This window comes from Pongo pygmaeus, chromosome 1, assembly GCF_028885625.2.
Source record: "Pongo pygmaeus isolate AG05252 chromosome 1, NHGRI_mPonPyg2-v2.0_pri, whole genome shotgun sequence".
NCBI lineage: Eukaryota > Metazoa > Chordata > Mammalia > Primates > Hominidae > Pongo > Pongo pygmaeus.
In genome coordinates, this window is record NC_072373.2 from 213695236 (window position 1) to 213717790 (window position 22555).

Here is a 22555-nt window from a genome sequence, read left to right on the forward strand (position 1 = left end):
CTTTGAAGGCAGAACCATGTCTTATTCTATCAGGATCCTCACCATCCTGGCACAGACAGGGCATTCACTAAATATGTGTGGACCTGTTGATTAAAGCCCAAACCCTACCACCTGAAAAGCTGAAAACACACCAAGCTGATGAGCCAAAGACAAACCTCATTATCCCCAATTTGCAAGTGACTCAGCTCAGCCAAAGAGACATGCCGAAAAGCCATCTGCTCATACCACTGGCCAAGTCAGGGCAAGAACCTAAGAGTCCAAGCTCCTCAGCATTCCAAGGAAGGGAAATGGTCCCTCCCTTTGATCCTGCATTTGAGATGGCCAACTCTAAGTGTCCGTTAATGATTTTTCACTGTTTATATTCCAAAGCTGGAACACTTCACCCAGGTGGTTACAGCTAGGAACTTACACGATCACAGTTAAAAGTTTGCACCACTTATTTCGGCAAACACCTTTTACGAAATCAAAAGAGAAGGCCAGGGACGGTGCCTCACGCCTGTAATCCCAGCACTTTGGGAGGCCGAGGCAGGTGGATCACGAGGTCAAGAGACTGAGACCATCCTGGCCAACATAGTGAAACCCTGTCTCTACTAAAAATACAAAAAGTAGCTGGGCGTGTTGGCGTGTGCCTGTAGTCCCAGCTACTCGCGAGGCTGAGGCAGGAGAATTGCTTGAACCCGGGAGGCGGAGGTTGCAGTGAGCCGAGATCGCGACACTGCACTGCAGCCTGGTGATAGAGTGAGACTCCATCAAAAAAGGAAAAAAAGAAAGAAAGAAAGAAAGAAAGATCAAAAGACAAAGTGTTAATATTCTTAATAAACAAGGAACCCTTATAGATAAATAAGAGTAGTAACTCAGTAGGAAAATAGGTAAAAGTCACAAAGAGGCAAGCCACATAATGTAAAATCAATTCAACAATGATTCATTGAGCCACTACTGCATACCAGGCATGGCTCTAGACACTGGAGGTACATGATGAACAAGACAAGGTCCCTGCTCTCATGGAATGGCCTAGTGAGGCGAAACAGGCAAGCAAATAAACATATATCTCTCCTATGGCAGGTACATGCAGCAAAGTAAAATAGGGTGATCTGATAGAGGTGACACAGCTACTCTAGAAGGGGTGGTCAGGAAAGGTCTCACAAGGAGGTGCTGATATCTGAATGCCAAGAATGGGCAGCCATGCAATGGCCAGGGGGGAAAGCCTTCCAGAGGAGGGACCGGCAAAGATAGAGCAAGATCTCCAAGAAGGAATGAGCCAGGAATATTCAAGAAGCCAAGAGGAGGCCAGCGTGTCTGGAGAGAAGCGGGCAAGGAGGAAAGTGTAGAGTACGGGACCAGCTGGAGCGTGCAGGACTGTAAGCAGGGGAGAGAGTTGAGATTTGAGTGAGGCAGGAAGACCTGGGAGATTTTAAGCAGGAGAAGGGTGTGATCTGGTTACGTTTTCAAACTATCACTTTGGCCACTGTGTGGAGAGTCGACAAAAATGAGAGCAGAAGCAGGGAATCCAGTTAGGAGGCTCCTGCATTAGCCCAAGGGAGAACTGACAAACACTTGGCATAAAGTGGAAGGGGTGGAGGTGGAGGTGCAAGCATTCAGGATGTTTTAGGGGTAGAAATTGATGGGATTTGCTAATCATGGACTGGAATTGGGGATGAGAGGAAACTAAGTCTCAAGGAAACTGTGTATACATATTTTTTGCCTTGAAAAATTGGTGGGTAGATGATGGTACTTCTTCTTAGGTGGGAAAATGGCAGAAGATGGGCAGGAGCTGGTTTGGAGAGAAGTTTTAAAATAATAGTAAGAGCTCACATTTACCAAGTTTTTCCTCTGTGCCTGCCTTGCTTTACATCAGGGAGTTCTCAATCTCTACACTGTTGCTATTTGAGATGAGATAATTTTTTGTTGTGGAGTTGTCCTATACATTGTGGGGTGTTAAGCAACATCTTTGGCCCCTACCCACTAGACACCATTAGTGTGCATGCAAGTGTACATGCATGAGCGTACACACACACAGACAGAGAGAGAGTTGGACAACCAAAAAATGTCTCCAGACACTGCCAAAAGGCCCACTCATCATTCCTGGTAAGGACACTGCTCTACATGGATTCTCTTCTGTAATCCTCAGAGCCACTCTATAAAGTCCATTCTGATAGTATCCCCATTTTACAGATGTGGAAACTGAGGCCCAGAATACTTAACTTATCCAAAGTCATGAGTCTTTATTTTTGGCCAAGTTGGGCTTGAGTACCCACTGACCATTGCTATGGTATAAATGTGTCTCTCTGAAATTCATGTTGGAACCTAAGACCCAGTGTGATCGTATTAAGAGATGGGACCTTCAGGATGGGATTAGCATCTTTACAAAAGGGCTTGAGGGAGTTGATTTGCCCCTTCCAACTCTTCTGCCATGTGAGGACACAGCAAGAAAGCACCATCTTGGAAGCAGACAGCAGTCCTCACCAGACACTGAATCTTCTGGCACCCGGATCTTGGACTGCTTGGCCTCTGGAACTGTGAGAGATAAAGTTCTGTTCTTTATATATTACCCAGTCTCAGGTATTTTTGCTACAGCAGCACAAACGCACTAAGACAACCATTCTTGAAGAGAGCTCCAACAGGCAGGTGTGTGCATGCCACTGAGGTGCAGGGGAGTGTCAGGGTGAAGAGGGAATCTGCAATTGGGAGTCCCTGGTGCCTGGATGGGGCTTTCACTGTGGAACTGAATGAGGTCGCCTAAGGAGAATATACCATCCCCTCTCTTCTTTTGAAAAACTTCATTTATCCTGTTATCTCTGCTTTCTCCTGCATTACCAGTTTCTCTCTTTTCCAAATCATTCCCATAAGCAAACATAGAGTGTCACTGTTCCTTGGTGTCACCTCCCCCTCCAGTGCCTGCCCCATTTCTCCACTCTCTTTCATAGCAAAATTCCTTAAAGAGTTGGTACAATCTGTCTCTTCAAAATGTCACCTCTCATTCTCCCCTCCACCCACTCTAACAAAGCATTCATCCCAACACTCAGCTAAGACCTCCAGGCCATCAAATCCAATGGTCACTTCTCTGTCCCCATCTTACTGGCCCTCTTGGCAGCTTTGGACACAGTTGTCCTCCCTCCTTGAAGGATCTTCTTCCCTTGGCTTCCATGACACCACACTGTCTCAGCTCCTCCTCTAAGCGTTGAAGGGGCCCAGGGTCTGGTCCTAGCCCCCTTTGCTTCCCTATTTACATGAAAGAAAAATATGGATGGCCAGTACACATTGAAAATTGTGCTCAGCCCCAATTATAACTAAAGAAATGCCCACTAAGACAAACGAGATCTACTGTTAATCTAACACAATAGCAAAGATTCAAAAGATTAATTATACTCAGTATTGGCATAGATATAGAGAAACAAACACTCTCATTTTCCATTGGTGAGAAGATAAGTAGTATCGTCTTTTTTTAGAAGACTTTTTCTCAATATTGATCAAGAGACATATAAAATAGAATGATCAATCCTATACTTTGTTCTAAACTTTTCTATTGACATAATTTCAGACTTACAGAAAAACTGCAACAATAATACAAAGAATTCCCGGATACCCTACCCATCATCCACATCACCTAGATTCCCCAAATATTATCTTACTACACTAGGGTTCTCCCTCTCCCTCTCTCTCTGTTTCTCTCTCTCTCTCCAAATATATATATATACACACACACATATGTATGTATTTATGTGTGTATATATACACATATGGATATATGTACATATATACACATACATATGGATATATGTACATATATACGCATACATATGTATATGAGTGTATATATACACACACATATGTGCATATATAATAGTTTTATACTTTTATACTACATATGTATATATTTTTCTGAACCACTTAGTGGTAAATTGCAGGCATGATATTCTTTACCATAAATACTTGAGTGTATATTTCCTAAAAGTATGGAATTATCTTAGATAACCAACGTACAAGAATCAAAGTCAGGAATTAACACTGATACAATACTACTATCTAATCCACAGATCTCCTCAGGATCTCACCAATTGTCAACACGGTACCCATTTTAGCAAAAGTAAATCCAATATCATGTGTTGCCTCCAATTATTATGTCTCTGTAGTTTCTTTTAATGTGGAACAGTTCCTCAGTTGTCTGTTTCATGACTTTGTCATTTTTGGAATCCAGGCAAGTTATTTTATAGAATGTCCCTGAGTTTGAGTTTGGTAGATTCATTCTGGCATAAACACTTTTGTTTTACTCTTCCCTCTGCCTGGAATATTGGTTTCTTGGCTTTTCAAGCTGCTTTCTTCTCCTCTTCCTTTGAGTCTACCTTCAAATATCACCCCTTCCAAAGAGCCTTCCTACTAAATAGAATTACAATCAATTCTCAGAAAAAAAAAAATTGGCCAAATGATCAAGAAATGTGATGTTTTAGACCAGGGGTCAGCAACTACCGTGAATGAACTCAGAATGGTTTTTACATTTTTTTAATGGTTGGAGAAAAAAAACTGAAAGAAGAAAATTTTGTGAAATTATCATGAAAATTAAATGAAATTCAGTTTTAGTGTCCACAAATAACGTTTTACTGGGACACAGCCGGGCCCTTGTGTTATATTTATCTGGGCTGCTTTCCTGCTACAATGGCAGAGCTCAGTAGTAGCCACCGAGAGTCATTGCTCTCATCTCTTTGTGTGGCTGCTTAGCACACTACGAACCACATGCCACAGCTCCAAGTCAACAGCATGCACATCGCTGGGGGCAGCATTTTATTTTTTTATTACCAGTGAATACACGTCACGTCAAAACAAGAAGAGTGGACTTCCAATGTTGTACTTTTTAAAAATACATGATAATCATATGGCAAAATACACGCAACATAAAATTTACCATCTTCTCTATTTTTAACTAGATAGCTCAGCAGCATTCGGTACATTCACGTTATTGTGCAACCATCACTGCCGTCCGTCTCCAGAACTCTTTTCATTTTGAAAAACTGAAACCCTTTACCCATTAAACAAGAACTCCCCATTCTCCCGTCTCCTCCAGCCCCAGGCAACTACCATTCCACTGTCAAAAAAATAACATTTCAATGAATTGAGTTGACTCATTGGCTTTTATTATTGATTCATTAATTGGGCAGCATCCCATCGATGAAAGAGAGAAAGGCACCCCAGTAAGGAGAGGGGGTTGGCTTTGGGGGCACAAAGTGGCAGAAGGGGAACAGAAACAAGGAACAAAAAGTAGACTGGGCATTTCAAAGTTACTTTTCTTGTAGGATGAAAGCAGAGGGGACTTCCTTATCACATCAGCTCAGGTTGACTGGGACCTTCTCTGTTGGTTGCTGCAAATCTGTTTTTTTTGTTTTTGTTTTTTGTTTTTAAAGCTGACTGTTTTAAAGGTCAGTTTGATTACGTGGCACCTAACATGAGTGACTCCACTCTGGGGTCTAGTGCAGGAGCTTAGTCCAAAACAATGGCCTCCAGTAAATTTTATTTCACCCTACTTTCTGTCTCTATGATTTTGACTAGTCTAGGTACCTCATAGAAGTAGAATTCTACGATATCTATCCTTTGGTGACTGGCTTATTTCATTGAGCATGATGTCCTCAAGGTTCATCTACATCATACCATGTGTCAGAATTCCCTTCCTTTCTTTTTTCTTTTTTTTTTTTGAGATAGAGTCTCGTTCTGCCCCCCAGGCTGGAGTGCAATGGCACAGTCTCGGCTCACTGCAACCTCCGCCTGCCAGGTTCATACAATTCTCGTGCCTCAGCCTCCGAAGTAGCTGGGATTACAGGTGTGTGACACCACACCCAACTAATTTTCTGTTTTGTTTTTTTTTGAGTAGAGATAGGGTTTCACCATGTTGGCCAGGCTGGTCTCAAACTCCTGGCCTCATGTGATCCACCCGCCTCAGCCTCCTGAAGTGTTGGCCACTGCTTCCAGCCATTCCTTCCTTTTTAAGGCTGAATAATATTCCATGTATGCATATGCCACATTTTGTTTATCTATTTATCCATCAATGGTGGAGTGTCACATTTTTAAGGCCCAGTGAAGTGTACATTATTTTGTTATCCAGTTAGATAGCAAGGCATTGTGCTTATTAGGCAATGACACTGCATCTGTGCTAAAAGATTATAATACACGTCTCGCTCCACAATATCTAAAATATTTACTCTCTGGCTGTTTACAGAAAAAGTTGGCCAACCCAATTTTCGTTTTACCCTGGCTTCACAGCAGTCATGGAACTGGACCTGAAGTCCCACTTAGTTGCATGCCAACAAATATCAACTCAAATGCTCAACCTTTTATCCGCAACTTTGTGTGGGCTTCCCTGCAAATGCACTTGACTGTTTCCTCCCAACTTTGCCCGTTCAAACCTGACTCAGAACCACCCCTAACCCCCATCTCCACCCACAAGCCAGGCCTGTTGCTATGGTTTGAATATTTGTCTCTTCCAAAACGCATGTCGAAATTTAATCCCCAATGTGGCTGTACTGAGAGGTGGGGCCCTTAAGAGGTGATTGGGTCATGAGGGCTCTGCCCTTATGAATGGGTTAATCCAGTCATGAATTAGTGAATTAATGGGTTAATAGAGTAACCCATTAATTGATCCATTAAGTGATCATGGGAGAGGAACTGGTGGCTTTATAAGAAAAGGAAGAGAGGGCTGAGCTAGCCTGTGAGCACTCAGCTTCTTCACCAGCTGATGTCCTGCACCACTATGGGGCTCTGCAGAGAGTCACCAGCAGCAAGAAGGACCTCACCAGATGCAACCCCTTGACAATGGACATCTCAGCCTCCATAACTGTAAGAAATAAATTCCTTTCTTTGTAAATTATACAGTTTCAGGTATTCTGTTATAAGCAACAGAAAACAGACTAAGACACCTGTCCTATCTTGCCCAAACAGTCATTCTGTAAATACTTCCTGATGCCTCTTCTTCTGTACCCAGCCTTTGGGAAGTTGACATGAGAGGCAGGGTGATACTTATGCACCCAGACCTGTCCCCCTGCCTTCCCCACCCACATGCTCAGCACCTTCCTGAAATTAATCACAGAATCTTCAAATTACATGATCTGAAGTGCTCAGCCTCTGCAGAAGGTGTGAATTATACAAGCTCTGAGCTTTTAAGTTCTCTTAAGCTTTCTGTTTATTTTTCTTTTTTTCCTTTTTATTTATTTATTTATTTGAGATAGTCTCACTCCCTCTGTTGCTCAGGCTGGAGTGCAGTGACATGATCCTGGCTCACTGTAACCTCCACCTCCCCAGTTCAAACGATTCTTATGCCTCTACCTCCCAAGTAGCTGGGACTACAGCCATGTGCCACCATGCCTGGCTAATTTTTGTATTTTTAGTAGAGATGGGTTTTCACCATGTTGGCCAGCCTGGTCTTGAACTCCTGACCTCAAGTGATCTGCCCGCCTCGGCCTCCCAAAGTGCTGGGATTACAGGCATAAGCCACCGCACCTGGCTCTCCTAAGCCTTTTAGTATAAGTTTAGAATGGAAGAAATGCAGGAACTTAGGCCCTGAAAATGTTAGAATTAGGGAATCTTAGGGTGCTAAATTGTTAAAATATAAAAACCATTAAAATCGTGGAGTTATTTAACCAGAATGTGTTAAACTTGCAGATTCTTAGAACCATGGACTATCAGAATGTCCTGGGTGGAGGGGATCTTCTAGAAGCCAGGAACACGTGTCCTATCTGGGGCACAAATCCCTTCCGACCCCCAGGCAGCCTTCCTCTCCCTGCCTGATTCCCCTCCGAGGGTCTCATTGCTCAGGCACACTCTGAGCTTCCTAGCTGCTGAGACCTTGTCCTCTGGCCACTGGCTGCTGCCCAAGGTGCTTCACAGTCCAGCCCTATTTTCCTTCCACCCTCTCCATCCACTCCTTAAAGACACCGGAAGCCAGTCCTGTCTTCCTGCCTTGCTCTCCTGGTCTCCTCTGCCCAGCTTGCCCTTCCCTTCTCTCCTCACCTCCCCACCTCTCCCTGTTGAGAGGCTAGCCCCTTGTCAAGGGTCTCCCCAAACATCACCTGCACAGGAACGTGCTCCTGGGTTCCTGAGTGGTGGTCACAGCCCTCCTTCATCCTCATGCCTACAAATCACCTCATGTCTGCAAATCCCTTCAAGTCTCAGAGCCTCAGTCTCAGCTTCTGTCAAATGAGGAGAAGAAAAGTACGCCCCTCAACGGGTTGTTGTGGGAATGAAATTCGGTAACACAGAAAATACTTAGCCCAGGGCCTGACACAGGAGAGGAGCTCAGCCGACATGAGCTAAAGACCTCAGCAGGCATGCTGGCTCCAGAGCCCTGGCTGGTTGCACCAGATCAGGGTATCCATGGGCAAATGCAGAACCAACTAAATGAGCTGTTGAGCCTGAGCCCAGGAAAAAGGGAAGTGTGCACCTGGCAGGGAGGTGCCCATCCAGGACGACTCCCTGAAAGAGGATGGATTGCTTCTGCCAAGAACTATTTGGATGATGGAGGAAGGTGACGGTGAGATGTAGGGAAGGGTCAGCACGTGATTTCGTCCTAGCACTGGAGTAAGAGACACATGGTGGTGGGCGGAGTCAATCATCAAGCCAGTGTCAGTCATCGAGCCCATTGAGGGGTTAAGAGCTTTGTCCTGAAAATCAAGGGAAGGAAACAAGGAAAAGAACCATGCATGTGTTGAGCACTTACTGTTTGCCTGGTGCCGTGCTAAACACTTGATGCATTCTGGTTTGGTTCACACCAAAGCTGTACTGAAAGTGTAACAGAAGAGCCAGGGACACCGGGTTCGAACTCCAGCTCTACCTTGTGCTGGCTGTGTGACCTTGGGCAGGTCACTTCCCCTTTCTGAGCCTCAGTTTCCTCATCTGTAACATAGGGTAGCAAAGGAAAAAACTTTTCCTTCTGTCCTTCTAGGTTCTTGATTGGAGCCGCTGTAACAAAAAACAGATTAACAAGGAAAAAGCATACAGATGTATCTAATAGAAATTTTACATGACACAGGAGCCTTCGTAAGGAAATGAAGACCCACAGAAGTGGTTCGAGCTAAGTATTTTTTTTTTTTTTTTTTTTTGCTGGGTTTGATGAAGGGTGGGGAGTCATGGGAAAATGTGAAGGACAGAAGGACCTGAGCTAAGGGCAGTATACTGGGAACACCCAGCAGGGCGGCTTGTTTGGATTCGTCTTGGCATCCCTGTCCCTCTATCTTCGGAGGTGAAGATGCTCCTTTCCTCCAGGTACAAGGAGGGCACCTCTCACACGAAGGTCTTGTGATCTGCTTCAGGGGAAGTTCAGAGAGTCCTTCCTGCACCTGCCATTTCTCGCATTCTTTCAGTTTCAAATATTCAAAATCCAAGGTACCATATTTTGGGGTAGTACATTCTGAATCCTCTCAACAAGGATAATAATATTAGGCTAAACCAAGTAAATTTGTCAACATTTGACTCTTTGGACCTATAATAATGGCAGTTTCACACAGATCTGCCCTGGAAAGTTTTGGGGAGAATTACATTAATTAATCCATCTAATCACCTTAGCTCAGTGTCTGGCACATAGTAAGTGCTCCATAGGCAGTAACTCTTCTTATTTATTTATAGTCCTTGTCCTCATGTAATAGATTTTAAAAACTGATGCTCAGAGAGGTTAGGTAACTTGTGCAAGGTCAGCCAGCTGGCAGGCGGCAGAGCAAGGATTCAAACCCAGATGTGACTGGGCACGGTGGCTCACGCCTGTAATCCCAACACTTTGGGAGGCCGAGGTGGGTGGATCACTTGAAGTCAGGAGTACTTGACCAGCCTGGCCAAAATAGTGAAACCCTGTCTCTACTAAAAAAATACAAAAACTAGCTAGGCGTGGAGGCGTGCATCTGTAATCCTAGCTACTCAGGAGGCTGAGGCATGAGAATCGCTTGAACCTGGGGGGCGGAGGTTGCAGTGAGCAGAGATCATGCCACTGCACTCCAGCCCGGGCAACAGAGTGAGACGCCATCTCAAAAAAAGAGAAAAAAAAAAAAAAACTAAATGCAAGCCCAGTGCCCCAATCTCCTTTCTGGAGGGGAGCTTCATCTCTGCAGGACAGGCAGGGAACAGTGCCAAGTCTGTGCCGCTCAGGCCCACCTTCCCCCGCTGCCTACCAGATCCTGAGGGCTGGGGTTCGTGTTACCCTATTTCCATTAACCATTGGCTGGGTCCCCCTTCCTCACCAGATCCCTTGCTTCAAGGCCCTGACCCACAGCCACCTGAGAGGCACGTGACAACGGTGAGTGCTGGGTTGCCCTGGGAGAGGATGGAGGGGTCACAGTGAAGATCCCCGCCGGCGGTGGAAGGATGATATGAGATTGGGGTCAGAGTCAGAGCCAGCTACAAGCTTTTCTACAGACTTAGCTTCCTTTCCAGGCACAAAGAATGTGACTCTGCCTGTGCGTGGGAGACTGGGAGAGTGAGCACGTGCACGTGTGTGCGTATATCTGTTCCTATGCACACTAGGTGTGTGGGTGTACTCACCTGTGTGAGGATGGGTGGATGCAGGGGGACTGGGCGGAGGAGAGGGAGGTATGCATGCATAGGCGTGCCTGTGTGTGCACGAGGACCTTGATGGGGATGCACCCCTCTCATGTATATTTCATGCGTGTGTTGGTGTTGTATGTGGATTGTATGGGGCTACAGCTGGCAGCTTAGTGGAACATCTGGAGCACAGATTCTAGAGCGGAAAGCCTAGTCTGCACCCTGGCTCTGCGGCTTGCTGGTGAAGGGTACCAGCCACCCTAAAATAGGCCACTTTGGCACATGGATTATTTTGAGCTAAAGGCCGTTGAGAACCAGCCATCACAGGAAAGGTTCCTTACCTCCTCCTAACTGCCTAAAAATAGAGTGCAGACAATCCCCAACTTACCATGGTCCAATCTGGGCTTTTTCGGCTGTGATGGTGCATTCAGTACGCTCCTGGACTTACAATGGGTTAACTCAGAATAAACCCAACATAAATGGAAAATATTGTAAGTCGAAAGGGCACCATCATAAGTCATGAAGCAGCTGTACAAATAGACCCTTTTGTAAGAGAAATTTCCATTTGTAAAGATGTCTCATACCTGGGAGAGAGCTGCTCCTGGGGAGCCCTGCTGCCACCTGAGGCTTTTCTCTGTACGGTGCAGAGATGTACCAAGAAAAAGATGACTCTTATTTACCTACATCTCCTCCTGACCCCTTCCCAGAACAGCCCTCCCCAGCCCAGGAACTCAAAACCCCTTTTCCTTTGTTTATATTTAAACCCCAGTCCCACCCACCCCTTTGGTTACTGATTGCTGGGTGCTCTCATGTGTATGCACAATGCGCTTATTAATGAACTTCTGTTTGTTTTTCTCTTGTTCATCTGTCTTTTTTGAGTCTCCCCTATGGGGCCCCAGCCAGAAAGCCTAAGGGGGGTGGAGGAAAAGGATCATTCCCCTGCCCATGCCGCAGGGGAGGCAAGCTCTCCTTAGAGGGGTGCTAGCCACCCTAAAATATGTCTCTTCGGCACATAGACTATTTTGAGCTAAAGGCCATTGAGAAGCAGCACAAGGTGCAGGAGAAGGGCCGCAAAGAGTGTGTCAGGGAGGCCACCAGGAGCTCACAGTTCCTGGAGCTCAACAGACTTGTGGGAACTGTGTGGGGGTGGGTGGGGGGTGGGGGAGGATGGAGGAAGAGATTGTGTGTGCATGTAGGGGTGCATGGGTGTGTGAGTGTGTGCACAGGTGTGTTCTGTGAGTAGGTGTAGGGGGCTGTGTGTGTGTATGTGCATGTGGGTGGGGGTGCACAGGTGTGTGGCTGTGCACAGAGGTGTTCTGTGAGTAGGTGTAGGAGTGTGTGTGTGCGTGTGCATGTGTGTGTGCATGTGGGTGCATGGTGTGTGGATGTGTGTACAGGTGTGTGGGTAGGTAGGAGTCTGTGTGTGTGCGCGTGTGGGATGCTCAGGTGTGTAAGTATGTGTGCACAGGTGTGTGGGTTAAGTAGGGGTGTGTGTATGTGTGACAGTGTGTGTGTGTACATGTGGGAGGTACAGAGGTGTGTGTATGTGCACAGGTGTTGTGTGGGTAGGTAGGGGTGTGTGCATATGTGTGTGTGCATGTGGGGGTGCACGGGTGTGTGGATGTGTGTGCACAGGTGTGTGGGTAGGTAAGGGTATGTGTGTGTGTGTATGTGTGTGCATGTGGGCTTGCACAGGTGTGTGGGTGTGTGTGCACAGGTGTGTGGGTAGGTAAGGGTATGTGTGTGTATGTGTGTGCATGTGGGGTTGCACAGCTGTGTGGGTGTGTGTGCACAGGTGTGTGGGTAGGTAAGAGTGTGTGTGTATGTGTGTGCATGTGGGGTTGCACAGCTGTGTGGGTGTGTGTGCACAGGCGTGTGGGTAGGTAAGAGTGTGTGTGTGTATGTGTGTGCATGTGGGGTTGCACAGGTGTGTGGGTAGGTAAGGGGGTGTGTGTGTGCGCGCATGTGGGGGTGCACAGGTGTGTGGGTGTGTGTGCACAGGTGTTGTGTAGGTAGCCCCCGAGGGGTGTGTGTGTGTGCGCGTGCGCGCATGCATGCATGTGTGTCTGGGCTGGGTGAGAGTGTCAGCACATCTGTGCACACACAGTCAGCTCCATGAAGGCTGAGGTTGAGGCTCTGACCCCTCACAGGACCCCTAGGAATCCAGGCCTTGCCGCCAGTCCTCAGCTGCAGGCCAGGCCAAGCCCTGGCTGGGAAGCAAGGTGAGAAAAAAGAGAAATTTTGTATCTGAGGAACGTGAGCCCCTTTAAAGGATCAGGCCCAGAGAGGCACTGAAATGTGACAGCAGCCATGTCTCTCTCCCGCCTTGAGCTAAATGATGACCTCTTGAAGCCACTTGCTATGTGGACTGACTGACACCAGGTAGCCAAAAATGCCATCTGGACACCATACCTCATACCCTATCGTTCAACAATGCACAGCCAGTCACAGCTCAGTGTCACCTCTGCAACCCAGTGAGAATGCCTGTCAAACAACTGTGTATCCACTTCAAAAACCTGCTCGTAACGAAGGCTGGACGGAGCACTCCCCAAGGCATCTTAGGAGTGTGTCCTGGGCTGCTGTCCTCAACCTTGGCCCAAATAAACTCTCTATATTAATTTTTCCTCAGTTTCTTTATTTCAGTCAACAAAAGGTGACTGCATGCAGCTCAGCCCCACAGGAGACCCCAGGGCCCCTGCTTGGAGCCCGTGAGAGCCTGTGAGGGCAGGAGGTCACCCTCCTGATCCCAAGGGGGGACACACTTCTGCAGCCCACCTGTGTGACCTTTGTGTCCTCTCTTGGGCCTCCAGAAGCCATGCCCTGAGTGGGCACTGGGATTCCACAGGACTCAGGGACGCACTCCACTTAGCTGTGGGGCCATCTCGACCTCAGGATGGTGGGGCAGACAGAGTGTCAGGGCTCAGAGGCACCGCAGAGCCTTCCCGGCCAGGGTCTGCACTGATCCCAGCCACACACAGTAAGACACTGGAAAAACCAACTCAACAAATGTGTCCAGGTTGTACCTCTATGGAGTAAAACCCAGTCAGAGCCCAGGCAGACTCAAGAAGAAAATTCAGTGTTGAACTCAGTGAAGAGACTCACTCTGATGTCTTCATAGATAGCCAAGGACAACCCCCTCAAAAAAGGGAGGACCAGTCTGAGCCAGAAATGCCCCAGGGGGACACATGCCCTCCAGAGGCAGCTGGCTTCTCAGTCACATCCCTGACCTTCTTGGGAAGAGCCTAAACCTGCCTCCCTGTAGCACTCCCTCTGCACCGGCTGCTAAACAGGGACCTCTCTCAGGTCCTGAAATCATTCATTCATTCACAGAGACCTACCATGAGCTGGGTCCTTCACAGGGCACCAAGAACACAGCAATGAACATGACAGAGACTGATCGAACCCTCGTGGGCTTATGGGGTATTTGGGGAAAATGTGGAACAGGCAATCATTGACATAAGTAAGGTTGCCAGATAAACTACAGCAAGCTTAGTCAAATGTGCATCTTGAAGAAACAATGAATGTCCCATGCAATATTTTGAACCTGGAAAAATTATTTGGTGTTTACCTGAAATTCAGATGTAACTGGGTGTCTTGTGTTTTTCTTTGCCTACATAAGATATTTTTGGCTGGTGACAAATAGTCTGAGGAAAATAATTGAGGCTAGAGAGTGAAGGAGAGGGTCTATTTTAGCCTGAGTGGCCAGAGAAACCAAAAGCTGAATGGAAAAGTGGCCCCCACCCCAGAGTCCACCTCCACTCTTCCAACTCATTATCGGTGAAGAGTGTGGAACTCACTCATTACCATGAGGAGGGCACCAAGCCCTTCTTTTCTTTTTTTTTTTTTTTTTTTTTTTGAGACAGGGTCTCTGTCACCCAGGCTGGAATGCAGTGGTGTGATCATAGCTCACTAGAGCGTCGACCTCCCGGGCTCAAGCAATCCTCCTGCCTCAGCCTCCAGAGTAGCTGAGCCTACGGTACAGGTGTGCACCACCCAATTTCTTTAGCTGAGTCCTGGTTGCTTAAGCTGTGACTCCCTGTCCCCATAAAACCCTTAAAACTGTCCCCAGGAACCAGACAAAGTAAGGAGATTCCATTGGATGTCATTTAAATACCTGTAGCAGAGTGGTCCCCAAGAGATAAAAAGTCTTTAAACAGAATCCAGAATAAAATCAAGCAGTAAATCCATCTGCTGGCGCCATGCTTCTGGTGAGGGCTTCAAGAAACTTCTAATCATGTCAGAATCAAGAAGCTTCCAATCATGGCAGAAGGTGAATGGGAGAGGGCATGTCACATGGCAAGAGAAGAAGCAAGAGAGAGAGAGGGGTGTTATACTCTTTTAAACAGCCAACTGTCGTGTGAACTAATAGAGTGAAAACTACTCATGACCACAAGGAGGGCGCAAATCCCTTCATGAGGGATCTGTCCCCATGACCCAAACACCTCCCACTAGCCCCCACTTCCAACACTGGGGATCACATGTCCACATGAGATTTGGAAGGAACAAATATTCAGACTGGATCATTGTGCCCCTGGCCCCCAAATCTCATGTCCTTTTTATATTGCAAAATACAATCACCTCTTCCCAATAGTTCCCAAAAGTCTTAACTTGTTCCACGGCCAACTCAAAAGTCCAAAGTTCCATCTAAGACACAAGGCAAGTTTCTACCACCTATGATCCTATAAAATGAAAACCAAGTTATTTACTTCTAAGATACAATGGTGGTACTTGCGTTGGGTAAAGATTCCCATTCCAAAAGGCAAAAAGTGGCGAAGACAAAGGGGAACAGGCCACTTTGGGAGGCCAAGGCAGGCAGATCACCTGAGGTCAGGAGTTCGAGACCAGCCTGACCAACATGGAGAAATCCTGTCTCTACTAAAAAAAAAAAAAAAAAAAAAAAAAAAATTCAAAATTTAGCTGGGCATGGTGGCGCATGCCTGTAATTCCAGCTACTCGGGAGGCTGAGGTAGGAGAATTGCTTAAACCCAGGAGGTGGAGGTTGCAGTGAGCCAAGATTGTGCCACTGCACTCCAGCATGGGCAAAAAGAGCGAAACTCCATCTCAAAAATTAAAAAAAAAAAAAAAATGGAGAACAGGCCACATACAAGTCCAAAATCCAGCAAGGCAGACATTAAATCTTAAAACTCCAAAATAATCTCCCTTGACTCCATATCCTACATCCAGGGCACTCTGCCACAAGGAGTGGGCTCACAAGGCCTTGGGCAGCCCCAGCCCCACGGCTTTGCTGGGTGGGCACAGCCCACGTAGCTGCTATCAGGGGTTGGAGCTGAGCTTTTCCAGGCTGAGGGTGCAAGCTGCTATCAGAGGTTGGAGCTGAGTTTTTCCAGGCTGAGGGTGCAAGCTGCCAGTGGCTCTACCATTCTGGAGTCTGGAGGGCAGTGGCCCTGTTCTCCCAGCTGTGCTAGGCAGTGCCTTTGTGGGTACTCTCTGTGGGGGCTCCAACCCCACATTTCCCCTCACCATTGCCTTGGTAGAGTCTGTCTTCTGGGGCTCTACCTCAGTGCCATGTTTCTTTTTGTCTTTTTTTTTTTTTTTTTTGAGACGGAGTCTCACTCTGTCACCCAGGCTGGAGTGCAGTGGCACGATCTCGGCTCACTGCAACCTCCACCTCCCAGGTTCAAGCAATTCTCCTGCCTCAGACTCCTCAGTAGCTGGAATTACAGGCACCCACCACCACATCTGGCTAATTCTTGTATTTTTAGTAGAGATGGGGTTTCACCATGTTGGCCAGGCTGCTCTCAAACTCCCGACCTCGGGTGATCCACCCACCTCGGCCTCCCAAAGTGCTGAGACTACAGGTGTGAGCCACTGCACCCTGCCAATGCTTCTTTTCATTTTTATATTTTTCTTGCTTTTAGTATTTTGCCAAGGCTGGGTTATCCAGGCATTATGCTCCTTATACAGCTTGCAGGACTATGAGCCAAATAAACCTCTTTTCCTTATCAATTACCCAGCCTCAGGCATTCCTTATAATGCAAAGTGGACTAAAACACCAATTGAATCCAAACTAGTGGTGAAGCTACCTGGGAGGGTATTACTTAGCCCCAAATCTGACTTAAGAAATAGGAAATGCATATGCTGAACCCTGGGGACACGGGCTATGTCACTGCCCTTTTTAGGTTATGGGAAATCCTGTTTAAATGACTAACAATAGGACTTGTGTCCTATCAAGATCTTGGACAAAACCTCCATCAAAGCCTGAAGTTTCCGCGGACATTAAGGAATCCTAGAGGAGGTAGGAACCCCAAAAATGGGTTGGAAAACTAAGCTCGAAATTTTCTTGGTGTGACAACATCATTGCCTTAGTAGGCTCCCATTTTTTAAGCTTGACAAGAATTGAGCAAAGAAATGTTTCAGAGAATCAAACAATTTCAACTTCGGAATTTGAAATATTTTTAATATTTAAGAGAATATGGGCTATGTTAAGCTTGTCCAACCCTTGGCCGGTGGCTTTGAATGCAGCTGTGGCTTTAAATGCGGCCCAACACAAATTTGTAAACTTTCTTAAAACATTAAAAGATTTTTTTTTCAATTCTTTTTTTTTTTTAGCTCATCAACTATCATTAGTGTGAGTGTATTTTATGTGTGGCCCAAGACAGTTCTTCTCCTTCCCGTGTGGTCCAGGGAAGCCAAAAGATTGCACACCCCTAGTCTGTGTGACTAAAAGGTCAGTCTTAAGGTTTTAATTTAAATACACAAATGAGGCCGGGCACAGTGGCTCGCGCCTATAATTCCAGCACTTTGGGAGGCCGAGGTGGGCGTATCACCTGAAGTCACGAGTTCCAGACCAGCCTGGCCAACATGGTGAAATCCTGTCTCTACTAAAAATACAAAAATTAGCCAGGCGTGGTAGTGGACGCCTATAATCCCAGCTACTTGGGAGGCTGACAAAGGAGAATCGCTTGAACCTGGGAGGTGGAGGTTGCAGTGAGCCGAGATTGTGCCACTGCACTCCAGTCTGGGTGACAGAGCAAGACTCCATCTCAAAAATAAAGTAAAATGCACAAATGAATCATTGATTGATTTAGACTTGCGATATTTTAAGTTGAAATTTTACTATGTTTGACAGAAGTGTTAAAAAGTTATAAAAATTCAAATTCATGATAAGCATAAGTTACCAGATTTCTAAGAATAATTTAAGTGCTTGAGAAAGTTGTGTTTGTTATTAAGGCAACTGAAGCATTTTTAAAAGAAATTGAATATGTTAAATCTATACATGCAGTTAAAAATGTTTAACTATGTGTCAACCTGAAATAACCAAGAGCGTCAGAGTCTAATTTAAAAAGAGTTTAGGCCAGGCACAGCGGCTCACGCCAATAATTCCAGCACTTTGGGAAGCTGTGTGGATCCCTCGAGTCCAGGACTTCGAGACCAGCCTGGGCAACATAGTGGGACACCGTCTCTACAAAAAATTTTAAAAATCAGCCATGTGTGGTGGCCCACACCTGTAGTCCCAGCTACTGAGGCTGAGGTGGGAGGACCGCTGGAGCCCAGAAGGTTGAGGCTGTAGTGAACCGTGATGGTGCCACTGTACTCCAGCCTGGGCAACAGAGTGAGACCCTGTCTCAAAAAATAATAATAATAAAATAAAATATAAAATACACCAAAGTAAAATAAAATAGAGTTTATTCAAGCACAAGGTTTGAGAACGGCCACCCAGAAACCTCAACTCCAAAGTAATGAACTCGGCATTCCGAAGTAGGGAAGTGAAGGTTTCATTTACAGAGGCAGGGACAGAAGAATTTTTAGCCAGATTACAGCGTTTTTCATACTAGGCTGGCGCATAGTTACAGCCATTTGACTGGTTATGGGCAGTGTTTCTTTTGGGGGAGGGCATATTTCACACTTTTTGTGAAGGGTATGATAGCTATGCGTTTCCTGGCAACTGTTCTACGCAGAGCAGGACACCAAAGGGGAAGTGGATGAGTCACAGGGTCATTAATTAAGAAGGCAGGAGGGTTTTGTCCCTGCTGTGCTTTAATTCTCCCTGGTCATTGTACAGAATAAGAAAAATAAGAAAGCGAGTTAATCTACAATCTGAGGAATAAAAGGCACATGACTCAGATCCCAGTCACAGCTCTCTCAAGGCCGAAGTGTCTTGGGGGTTCCGACAGCTTTTAAATTACATTTTCATGCATGTTTAATTAGCCAAGATTGTCAATGGAACCAAATATTCAGTTGTATCATTTTAATAATTTTATAATAATTTTTAAAGTTTTTTTTTTTCTTTTTGAGACAGAGTCTTGCTCTGTCGCCCAGGCTGGAGTGCAGTGGTGTGGTCTCCACTCACTGAAACCTCTGTCTCCCGGATGCAAGCGACTCTCCTGCCTCAACCTCCCAAGTAGCTGGGATTACAGGCATGTGCCACCACGCCTGGCTAATTTTTGTATTTTTTGTAGAGACAGGGTTTCACCATATTGGCCAGGCTGGTCTTCAACTCCTGACCTCAGGTGATCCACCCGCCTCGGCCTCCCAAAGTGCTGGGATTATAGGCGTGAGCCACCATGCCTGGCCCACTAAAGTTGTTATATTTTAAAAGAATACTTTTTCTAAAATTTTTTTTTAATTTTTAATAGTGGTAAAATATACATACCATACAATGTGCCATCTAAGCCATTTGTAAACGTGCAGTTCAGCAGAGTGTTAAGTACGTTCACATTGTTAAATGCAGCCAATCTCCAAGACTCTTTTCGTCTTGCAAAACTAGAACTCTACGCCCACTAAACGACAATTTGCCATTCCCCTCTCTCTTCAGCCCCCAGGGCAACCTCCTTTCTACTTTCTGTCCCTGTGAATCTGACTATTGTAGGTACCTCATTGAAGTGGAATCATATAGGCCAGGCACAGTGGCTCACGCCTGTAATCCCAGCACTTTGGGAGGCTGAGGTGGGAGGATTGCTTGAGCCTAGGAGTTCAAGACCAGCCTGGGCAACATAGTGAGACCCCATCTCTAGCAAATAAAAGAAAAAAAGTGGAATTTGTCCATAAGAGAAGATTTTTAACCTGAACTCAAAGCTAAAGTGGGATTGTTGAATTTGAAATGGCAGTAAGTGGAATAATAATTTTTGAAAACCAAAGGAGATTCTTTTTTTTTTTTGAGACAGGGTCTCACTCTGTCACCCAGGCTGGAGTGCAGTGGCCGACCTCGGCTCACTGCAACCTCTACCTCCCAGGCTCAAGCAATCTTCCCACCTCAGCCTCCGGAGTAGCTGGGACCACACGTATACGCCAACACGCCTGGCTAATTTTTTTGCATTTTTGGTAGAGACGGGGTTTCACCATATTGCCCACGCTGGTCTCCAACTCCTGAGCTCAAGCGATCTGCCTGCCTCCGCCTCAACCTCCCAAAATAGTGGGATTACAGGCATGAGCCACTGTACCCAGCCTATTATCTTTTTTTTTTTTTTTTTTTTTTTTTTGAGACAGAGTCTCGCTCTGTCGCCCAGGCTGGAGTGCAGTGGCGCAATCTCGGCTCACTGCAAGCTCCGCCTCCCGGGTTCACGCCGTTCTCCTGCCTCAGCCTCCCGAGTAGCTGGGAGTACAGGCGCCCGCCACCACGCCCAGCTAATTTTTTTTGTATTTTTAGTAGAGACGGGTTTCACCGTGTTAGCCAGGATGGTCTCGATCTCCTGACCTCATGATCCGCCCACCTCGGCCTCCCAAAGTGCTGGGGTTACAGGCGTGAGCCACCGCGCCCAGTCTATTATCTTGTTTAAACCTCACAACCACCTGGGAAGAAGGTGCCATGATTAACTCCCATTTCACAGATGAGAAAACTGAGACTCAAGTGAGATGACTTGTCCAAGGTCTCCTAAGCCAGGAAGGGCTAGGATGTCAATCCAGGTGGACTGATTCTAGAGATGGAAAATGTGACCACATCATGGGGTATGGCAGAAGTGATTATAGCGCCTTCTTCCAATGTGGTTGTAAATGACTGCGTGGTGTTCTTCCTACACAAGGGTGTGTATGTGCATGTGTGTGCATGTGTGCGTGTGTGTGCACGTGTGTGTGCGTGTGTGCGTGCATGCACGTGTGTGTGCGTGTGTGCGTGCATGCACATGTGTGCACGTGTGTGTGCATGTGTTTGTGAGCATCCATGCATGTTTTTTGCTCCTGCTAGGTTGCTCATAAGGATGGACCTGTGTCCCCACTCCCACCGCACAGCACCTGACTCTGTGATTTGTTTATTAAGTGATTTTTAAAATGAATCAACGACCCAGGCTCACAGGACAAAGGCACTGAGGTAACAGGACAGGCCTGAAAGATGAAACACAAAAGATCTCCCTCTTTTACCAACTGGCTCTGCGCCCTTCGGCCGGTCACTGCCCCTCTCTGGGCCCCTCTCATCCTTCTCTGGGCTTCAGTTGCCCCTCTGTCCAGCGAGAAGTTCCCACTCTAAGGGACCTGCCACTGACCTCACACAAAGGTGGCCCCTGAATTCTGACCCAAACCACCAAGAAAAAGAGGGTCCCAAAAGCTAAAGGAAGGTGCTGAGTAGGGTGGGACAGAGGCGGAGGCATTCTAATCTCTCGGGCTCAGGCCGGCCAGCGCCTCCTCCCTGCTTCCAAGATGGGGATCTGGCGCCACCTTGTGGTCTCCGCTTCTTGCAGCCTTCGCGTGTTCCCTGTTTTAACTCTTGCTATTAACCCCACTGCTGCCCCTGGGAACTCTGAAGCAATTCCACTCTCTTCTCCAAATACTTATCTACTGTGCCCAGCTGTTCCCAGGCTCGACCCAGAAAAATCATGAACAAGTCCCTGCCTTACCGTTTAGAGGCGTCTGGATCTGCATCACCCATAGAAAAATGATGCAAACCAGCCGGGCGTAGGGGCTCACGCCTGTAATCCCAGCACTTTGGAAGGCTGAGGTGGGCAGATTACTTGAGGTCAGGAGTTCGAGACCAGCCTGGCCAACATGGTGAAACCCCCGACTCTACTAAAAATACAAAAATTAGCCGGGCATGGTGGCGCGTGCCTGTGGTCCCAGCTACTCCAGGGGCTGAGGCATGAGAATCGCTTAAACCCAGGAGGCGGAGGTTACAGTGAGACAAGCTCATGCCACTGCATTCCAGCCTGGGTGACAGGGCAAGATTCTGTCTCAAAAAAAAAAGGAAGAAAGAAAAAGAAAAGTGATGGCAACCACAAATGTGTGCCTCACAGGTAACCACATTTTCTAGTAGCCACGTTTTTAAAAGCTGAAATAAATAGGTACAATTAATTTTAACAATACGTCTTTGGGCTTTTTGATGTTTGTTTGTTTGAGACAGGGTCTTGCTCTGTCGCCCCGGATGGCGTGCAGTGGCACAGTCACTGCTCACTTGCAGCCTCAACCTCCTGGGCTCAAGAGATTCCCCCACCCTTGGCCTCCCGAGTAGCTGGGAGTACAGGGGGTGCACCACCATGCCTGGCTAATTTTTAAATTTTTTTGTAGAGACGGGGTCTTGCTATGTTGCCCAGGCTCATCTCAAACTCCTGAATGTAAGTGATCCTCCCCCTTCAGCCTCCCAAAGTGTTGGGATTACAGGCGTGAGCCACCAAATCCAGCTAATAATACATTTGCATTTAATGAAATACATTCACCATATTATCATTCCAACATGGAGTCAATTATTTTTAAAATTACCTTCTTTTTCTCCTTCTAACTCCTTGAAATCTGTGTGTATTTTATACTAGGGGTCCCCAGCCCCCAGGCTATGGACCATCACCAGTCTGTGGCCTGTTAGGAACCGGGCACACAGTAAGACGTGAGCGGTGGGCTAGCAAGCAAAGCTTTGTCTTTAGATACTCATAGGAGCGCAAACCCTATGGTGAACCGTGCATGTGAGGGATCTAGGTTGCACACCCCTTATGAGAATCTAATGCCTGATGATCTGTCACTGTCTCCCATCACCCCCAGATGGGACCACACATGTGAGGGATCTAGGTTGCACACCCCTTATGAGAATCTAATGCCTGATGATCTGTCACTGTCTCCCATCACCCCCAGATGGGACCATCTAGTTGCAGGAAAACAAGCTCAGGGCCCCCAC